Genomic DNA, 7,769 nt, shown 5'->3' on the forward strand with positions numbered 1-7,769 from the left:
CCAGCCTTCAAAGGAGCCATTTTTGCCTGCAGTTGGGAGGGAGTGGTGCAGGTGTGTCCCTCCTGGGCTATGGGCTATGGCCAGGCCTTACCAGCAACTGTTTGTATTCTGGGGTGCAGACAGGCAGACCAGCATCAGTCCTGTGAGTCTGGAAAATGCAGGAAGATCTAAATAAATACTTACAGCCTGAAACTGTAAATAGTGAGAGGAAGGGAAGATGATTGGAAAATGCTTTGAGACACCTGAGACCTGTTGGGTCACTGCAGCCCATTCCCAGTTCTCTCAGACCTCTCACAACCCCACATACCTCACAAGTTGACTATTGTGGAGAGACGAATGGAAAAGGTGTTTGTGAACCGCTTTGAGACTCCTTTGGCTAGTAAGCAATAGGGTACAAAAATCCGTTCTTCTAAGGAGCAACCATGAAAGAAGCAAGTGGGCACATAACATTTTACCAACAGTGAAAACATGGGGGACAGAAGGAACAGGGTGGACAGCTGTGTACTGTGACTACCCCATGTGTATTAGGGAAGAGGGGCATTTCGGTGTCTGTGGCCTAATTCACACAAGAAGGGAAATGACGCAGAACTGGGGGGGAATTGGTTGCCATGTAATCTTCCCCTAAGAAGAGTCTCCAGTCTGATTCTCCCTTCACATATGTGAAGACATGGCTCTGGAAAGCTCATCTGTAACCACTGTGCCACAATTCCCAATGGTCAGTCCTCTCCCACACTGAACGAACATTCCACACCACAGGTTCTTGACACCCATATCTCCACACCCATGCCCTCATTTGCCACCATGCCACCACAACCTCCCACACAACACACACATTCAACCCCATGCCCTTACAGACTGGACAACTCCTCCCCTTCCTCTTCCCACTGCCAAGCTCTAGTGCCCGTTGTATTCTTGGATACAACGGGCTTTTCCCCTAGTAACACTATATGTAGCTTCATCCATAAACAGGCTTTTAATTTCCTATTTTGGGGAGGGGGGCACAGCCGTATAGAGCAGGGGTAGTCAAACTGTGGTCCTCCAGATGTCCATGGAATACAATCCCCATGAGTCCCTGTAAGCAAACACTGGCAGGGGATCATGGGAATTGTAGCCCATGGACATCTGGAGGACCACAGCTTGACTAACCCTGGTATAGAAGGAGCACCTCGATGTTTCCAGACATGACCTTCGTTGGCCCCAAGCAAATGCCAGGGGGAGGAGCCTGAGACTTATTCTGGACATAAAGCCATTCGGTCCTGCGTTGCCCTTCTCGGGCTGGAAACCGTAAGCTGGCTAGAACAGTGGGGGAAAGGCATTTCTGCAGATTTACAGAAAAGCCTAAGATGAAACTCTCATGCCGGCTGTGTCCTGAGTTGGAATCCGCTCCACTGCCGAAGGATTCAGTATGGGATTGGAGGGGAAAGATGTGGGCCTCCTCCAATGGGGTTTTTGGAAGGGAATTTCGTGGATGTATTAATTATGAGAAAGGGGTAAGCAGGTTGACGAAGCGGGAGACCTGTCGGGGGTTGGGTGCTGAATCTGGCCGTACTTGGTGGTCTGAATGGAGGCTGGGCTGGGGAGCGGCCTACGAAACAGCGGCAGGCCCTTTGAGCCACAGGGAGCAGAGAGTGGCAGGCAGGATATGGGCATGGCTCAGCATTTTGTGATGCAGGTTACCCTGAGTGCCTGTGTTTGTTTGCGTGTGACAGAGAGAGAGAGAGATAGAGAAATTGAGAGAGAGAGATGTCTGGAAGGCTGCAAGACCTCTTCATACAGGGATCACCTGCCCCCCGGCATGGAGCACCTGGCCGCCTTCCCCCAATTGAGAACACCAAGGGTAAGAGCCTCCAGCCACCAGGAAACACAAGGAAGCCCTTGCGGCTGCTGACCTTGGAAGTCAGCACTGGGGAGTGAACCTTTGGAGAACACCTGCCCCCCCCCTCAAGGAACAGGCTGGCTTAGCTTGACCTGCTTTGAGCAGATGGCTATCAGCAGCCAAGGACCCAGAAGACCTGTCTGCAGAGATCCCCTCTTGAGGGTCCACCCAGGAAAGGCACCAGCAGTTCACCCTGCGGAACAGAAGGGAGAGTTAGGGGGAGAGCGCAGAGTGCCCCTCGGGAAGCACCAAAGGCCTCTTTCCCCCGCACGGCACGCAAGGAACCAAGGAGACGGTGGGGCGCAATGCATGGCGCCTGAATCCTGAGCAAGAAAACGGGACCAGAGCACAGCCTCCCTCAGAGGCCTTACCTCGGCCTGAGGTCCTCCTGCTGCTCCAGAGGGGCTTATCGCTAGGAGCAGACGTTGACAAGGCCCCCGTGTGAACGGCCGGTCCATGGAGAGGGTTAAGGCCATGTGGGGATCCCCTGTCCGCTGACTGTGGCTTCTTGGGAGAACCACGCAATGTGCCAAGGGGAAGAGCCCCCGGAAGAGCAAGGAAGGCCCAGAATCCCCTGCCCGCCCCGTTCATTTTGCCCTTCTCGCCTTTAATTTCCAGAGGCGGCCAGGAAGAAAGACCGAGCGCGGCTGGAGGAGCCGGTCGGGGGCTGCATCAGACTGGTGGATCTTCTGGCCTGTCTTCCACCTACCTTACCACGGCCAGTGGACAGGGAGGGATGCAGCAGGGGGAAGCTGCGACCGATACTACGGTCGGGGGCTAAGAAGCCAGGCCCTGGCTCGATGAAGCGGGTACGCCTTGTGCTGCCTGACGGAGAGTCAGGGCCACCCGCCTCCCTGTCCGCCCCAGCAGCAGCCCCCCAGCTCTTTCCCCCTGTGGAAGACACTGCCCTGGTGTCACGGGGACACCAGGGCTTCAGGGGGAAGAGCCGCTCCCTCCAGCCGCGCCAAGGAGCTCCATTGCCGGCGTGGAGGAGGTGTTAGGTGGAGGAGGTGAGTATGGTCAACCGGGAGAGGAGACGGTGGGGAAGGGGCAGGGTAGTCTTCTCTGAGCACTGCAAGGGCTGGGGGGGGGCAGTGGGGGCATCACCCCGTCCTTCTGGTCAGGGGACAGTCAGGCTGCCAGCAAGAAAGCAGGAGCGAGGAGGGTGGTGGGTGGTTGGGTGGAAGGAGGGGATTTGGAGAGTCCATTGAGGTCTTGCCGGGAGGGAGAGATGTAAATGGAAGGAACCAAGCAGGAGAGGGAGGAAGAGGAAGGCTGGGGAGGAAGAGCCGGGGAGAAGCCTAGAGGTGTTGGGAGAGAGAGCAGTTTGACCTGCCACAGAGGCCACAAGCAGGAAATAACGCAAGGAGGGCTTGTCTCATTCTTGCTTAGATCCCTTAAGAGTGAAACATGACATTCATTTCCCAGTATTGCTGGGTAATAGTTTTGTGGCTACAGTGGCCCTTTCAGGGCCTCCTTCTCAAGGCAGCTTTACATTTTGCTGGATCTTCGCCTGGGAGTTTGGTTGTCTGTGGCCCTTTCCCCAGTCTGGTTTGAGCCCCATGCATGGCATCTTAGAGGGCTCCTTGGCCCGAGAACCAGGGCAGATGGGCCCGGTGGGAAGGGACTGCAGTTATGGGTTGTCGATTCAGACACTGGGACAGTTTCCAATTCTGGCTTCCCAGCAACCCCCCAAGCGTTGTGTCTGTCGTGCAAAGCCGTAGCTAATCTTCCTGTTCTCCCTGGCTTTGCCTCATGGCTCGGTCCAGCCAGGGTAGGTGTGGTCCCTCTCTCTTAGCTCTGCTCGGCTCTGAGCCGCTCCTCTTCTTTTTCCAACAGGGATAAAATAACATCATTCCCGGCATAGAAACATCAGTCCTGTTGGCCTTCCAAACTCCCACCTCAGGGCAGTGAATGGCCTGTCCTTGTTCATTGGCTTTTGCCCCTCCAACAGCTTTAATGGTAGGTATTGTTGTAGGACCCCAAAAGGGCATCTGGAGCCAAGGTGGAGAGCCACACAAGGTAAGAGATGTGGTGTGGGAGGCGCCTTTTGGTCATGCTGAGATGTCCTGTCACTCATGGGACTCCGGTGGGCATGCAGGTCAGGAGCTTAGCGGAGAGAGACCGAATTCCTCCCACTGAGATTGTGGCATTAATGGGGACTGCCAAGAGCAGCAGTGAGCACCTGCAAAATGCTGCAGACAGGGAGAGCGGCAGATCTTGGCCTCCTTCCGACTTAGAGGGCAGGTAAGGAAGGCAGCTTGGCAAGAGGGAACCCGCTGAGGTGAGCAAAGGTTGCCAGGAGATTGAGGTCTCTGCATTGTCCAGTTTGATTCACCCGCAGCACCTTTGGGCCTAGCAGAGACTTTCCTGCAGAGTCTGTCTGCCGATTCTCGGTCCAGCTTGAGGGCTGTGACTAGGAAGAGGAGCATTACCAGGTCTGGGATATGTTTTTGCCACAGCATCTTTATCCCCACGGGGTTTTTGACAATACTGTTTTTATGTCTGAAGGGGTTTTATTGGGCTTTTATCCAGACATTGTAACCCGCCTCAAGCCTTTGGGGAGAGGCGGCAATAAATTGGAATAATAAATAGGGTTAGGAAACCAAAGTTTGAGCTACAAGGACAATTTTAAAATTCAAACATGTATTACAATAAAGCACAAAAGTGCCAGTTTGGTGTATTGGTTAGGAGTGCAGACTTCTAATCTGGCACTCCGGGTTCGATTCTGCACTTCTCCACATGCAGCCAGTTGAGTGACCTTGGGCTCCCCACGGCACTGAGAAAGCTGTTCTGACTGAGCAGTGATATCAGGGCCCTCGGAGCCTCACCTACCTTACAGGGTGTCCGTTGTGGGGAGAGGAAAGGGAAGGCGAATGTAAGCCGTTTTGAGACTACTTCAGGTAGAGAAAAGCGGCCTTTAAGAACCAACTCTTCTTCTTCTTCTTCTTCAAAATGCAAAGCATCAACAATTCACAATTGTTGACTGTATAACATTTCACAACAACCCATGGAAGTGTGGCCAAGCACCTCTCCAACAAAAGGGTCTTTCTCAGTTGTCTAGTTATTGTAAAACGCACTAATACATAAAATTTTGGGGCTTGCTGGTCGGCACAAAAGGCCGTGAAAAAAATATGTTTTCAAAAGCTATTAGAATGAGCATTTATGATAATTGCCTAATATAGTTATTTATTTTTTAATTAAATAAGTAAAAGTGGTGGTAACTTACTGTATGGTTCTGCTCCGACTAATCTACATAATCCATGTAGCTCAACCTTTGGGGTCGTAACTTGCCTAGTTAGGTTGGGATTCGGTTCCCTTTGGGGCCAGAGCCCACACAGGCCAGTGGAGAGCCAGAGGGTGTCCTTCCTCTCCCACGACTGCTCTTCGTGTCCCTCTCTCCAGCCATTGGGGCTGCCTCAGGCTGCTGCCTTCAGCCCAGTGCTGGAAGTTCCCGACAAGCCGCTGACGGGGCAGATATGGGAAGGGGGCATCTCCGGGGAATAAGGAGCCCGTCTCTTATTGGATCAAAGAAAAGCCATTCAGGGTGGGCTGCAGACATCAAAGTCCAAGGAAGGCAGAAATAGATGTCAAAGGTTGATGAAGAGGGGGTGCAAATTTTTAGAACTTTATTAAAGATAAAAAAGAAAGAAAAAACCATGATGAATATCCAAATCACAAAGCAGGAGCGATGAGAAGCCAGACTCCAGAAAGCAAGGAAAGGCTTCTTTTCAAAACTTGGAAGCCATCGGTTGCCAGTCTACCCAGCCAAACCCAAACAGCAGCTGTCTGAGGTTCCCTCATCTGGAATGGGGCCTTTTTACCCTCTGACTCTTCTACTTGCTCTGGCCGGAACTGCAGATGGATGCAATGCGGACTCTCTTTCTCACCTTCCCATAATTTCAATATTCAACAGATCTTTGCAGTTTCTGGCCAAAACAAGGATCAGATTCCGAACTGTTGTCCCCATAAGAAACTGTTAAGATGTCAAACCGAGAGGAAATACAACTTGAAGAATCTCTCTCCCATTTCGAAAAAACATGCCCAGCCTGCAAGTGGCCAGAATGATTATCGCTAAACTTGATGCGCTAAACTAAGGCGACAACCACAGCAACCCCCTCCGTGATGCAAGTGTGTAGCTGCAATAGATCAACCAGGATCACACACGCACAAGTGTGTAAATTTCGGCAGCATGACACAAGGTCTGGTTCTTCTCATTGGCATGCAGACTACACACTCCACAATTCCTAGAGAGCCAGTTTGGCGTAGTGGTTAGGAGTGCGGACTTCTAATCTGGCATGCCGGGTTCGATTCTGCACTCCCCCACATGCAGCCAGCTGGGTGGCCTTGGGCTCGCCATGGCACTGATAAAACTGCTCTGACCGAGCAGTGATATCAGGGCTCTCTCAGCCTCACCCACCCCACAGGGTGTCTGTTGTGGGGAGAGGATAGGGAAGGCGACTGTAAGCTGCTTTGAGCCTCCTTCGGGTAGGGAAAAGCGGCATATAAGAACCAACTCTTCTTCTTCTTCTTCTTCTAGGAGGAAAAGTGTGGGGGAAAGAAAGTTGTGGAGGGAATGCTGTCAAGCGCCAAAAGAACTCACAACAAAACTTCTATAATAAGAAAGCTTTAATGTAAGTTTAGTCACTATAACTCAGGAAGTCAAATCTACCCCACAAAGAATGGCAAGCCCTTTTCAATCCCATTCTCCCGCCCAAAACTTGCATGTTCCCACGGGGAGGGTTGCCCTCTTCCCCAGGTGCCGTCCCAGGCAGAGGTGCTACAATTCGCATGTCCTTGGACTGGCCAGCGCCTAGTGACAAGATACAACGTTGCTGTTACAAAATGCAGAGCGAGCGGGCAGGGATCAAAGCACAAACAATTCACAGCGGGCACTACAAAGCATGATAACATGGGGACAGAGAATAGGCTTGGGTTACATGGAAATCCAGGAAACAGAATAGTGGAATACAGACAAGATGGGGTAACCCCTGTTCATAGACAATTCATGGTAGAGAGCAGGCACTGATCCTGACAAATACATGGCATGTGAAGTAAAAGCCTACTGACTTGACTTCAGTGTAAATCGAAACGAAGGCATAATAATTCTTTAGGTTAAAGCTTTCACCATCCACACTCATTCAAAGTGTTTAAATGAGGCAAGTCACAGCAAGAGATTAGGTATACCTGAAATTGAAACGAAGTTAGTTGGGTGTAGTGGTTAGGAGTGTGGACTTCTAATCTGGCGAGCCGGGTTTGATTCCCCTCTCCTCCACATGCAGCCTGCTGGGTGACCTTGGTCTCCCCACAGCACTGATAAAGCTGTTTTTACTGAGCAGTAACATCAGGGCTCTCTCAGCCTCACCTCCCTCACAGGGTGTCTGTTGTGGGGAGAGGAAAGGGAAGTCGACTGTAAGCCACTTTGAGACTCCTTCGGTTAGAGAAAAGCTGCATATAAGAACCAATTCTTCTTCTTCAGTAATATCAGGGGTATCTCAGCCTCACCTTCCTCACAGGGTGTGTGTTTTGGGGAGAGGAAAGGGAAGGCAATTATAAGCCACTTTGAGACTCCTTTGGGGAGAGAAAAGCAGTATATAAGAACCAATTCTTCTAGCTTCACGGCAGACATTGATATTCAATGGCAAAAGTATTGGTGAATAAAAAAGAGTCATTTGCACTTGCAGGAGCCAAGAACTCAATCCACTGGAAGGTCATCTTCATCAAAACAATTTAATGTGCCTGAAACATCAGGAGAACTTCTGGATGGATTGTCTCCCATTACCTTTGCAGATTCCTTCATTCCCAAGAGAATGTCCTCTCCCTTCGTTCTTTTGGAAAATATTATGATGGTGCTTCACGACATTTTAAGAGATGTGTTGTTCTCAACCACGCC

The 7,769-nt window shown here is 51.2% G+C and overlaps 1 long non-coding RNA gene across 1 annotated transcript; it reads left to right on the forward strand.

Moving 5' to 3' along the window:
• Nucleotides 1–1,164: 1,164 nt before the first annotated feature.
• On the forward strand, nt 1,165–7,124 carry LOC143841481 (uncharacterized). Its single transcript, XR_013232697.1, has 3 exons — nt 1,165–1,837; nt 2,495–2,886; nt 3,716–7,124. It is a non-coding gene; the product is annotated as an uncharacterized LOC143841481 (long non-coding RNA).
• Nucleotides 7,125–7,769: the final 645 nt, after the last annotated feature.

The sequence above is a fragment of the Paroedura picta genome, chromosome 7 (genome assembly GCF_049243985.1).
Source record: "Paroedura picta isolate Pp20150507F chromosome 7, Ppicta_v3.0, whole genome shotgun sequence".
NCBI lineage: Eukaryota > Metazoa > Chordata > Lepidosauria > Squamata > Gekkonidae > Paroedura > Paroedura picta.